This window comes from Penaeus monodon, chromosome 29, assembly GCF_015228065.2.
Source record: "Penaeus monodon isolate SGIC_2016 chromosome 29, NSTDA_Pmon_1, whole genome shotgun sequence".
NCBI classification, from domain to species: Eukaryota; Metazoa; Arthropoda; class Malacostraca; order Decapoda; family Penaeidae; genus Penaeus; species Penaeus monodon.
Window position 1 is genome coordinate 31531598 of NC_051414.1, and position 759 is coordinate 31532356.

General features: G+C 28.1%; 1 protein-coding gene across 1 annotated transcript in view; it reads right to left on the reverse strand.

Moving 5' to 3' along the window:
• Positions 1 to 759, reverse strand: part of LOC119592161 (keratin, type II cytoskeletal 1-like) — a 2439-nt gene that overhangs the window by 980 nt on the left and 700 nt on the right. The window lies entirely within an intron of this gene.

Sequence of the window (759 nt, forward strand, 5' to 3'; positions counted from 1 at the left end):
AACATATATATTAGATTAAAGGGTATGCAGTCATGATGTATTCAGATAAGTTGAATAAAATGTGGTCATGAAATACTTTGTTCAATTAAATATCATACACATTTAAGTTCATTAAAATTCTGACTTTGGAGTCATGAGGTATTTCGATAAGTCACATTTCCACATCAACATTCATGAGACTTAAAACCCGTATTCATGAGAATGCGTGAGGCGATTTGGCAAGTTAGAAATCCACAGATGACAGTAGTGACACATTCATGAGAAATTTAGATGAAGTTAAGATTTATGAACACTTTATTTGACATTTTTTCGTCCTTTTCCTTATGTTTTAGTTATTTATGAAGTTATTTCTTCATCTTTTTCATTGCATTTTAGTATAATAAATCTGTAAGTGTATGAATTTACTTGAATAAAAGCATCACAACTCATAAGTGATGTTTGGATGCATGAGAAACAGAAATGCGGATTATATTGTGTGATGATTCCCGTATTTTATTGAATAATTATTCATAATCACATTATACATTCAGATGAATAAAGTTAAATAAAAAATTCACATATAAAAAAAAGAAAAAAAATCACAAACGATGGGTATAACATACGATTCGATATATGAATGTGCTAATATAAATACCTGACCATTTCCATGATATAATAATATCAGTATCTAAGAAATGAGGATGTCGAGGAAAAAAAACAATAAGCAATTTCAGAATGGATTTGTACAAAGGAATTAGTTATGCATATATGAATGAACAA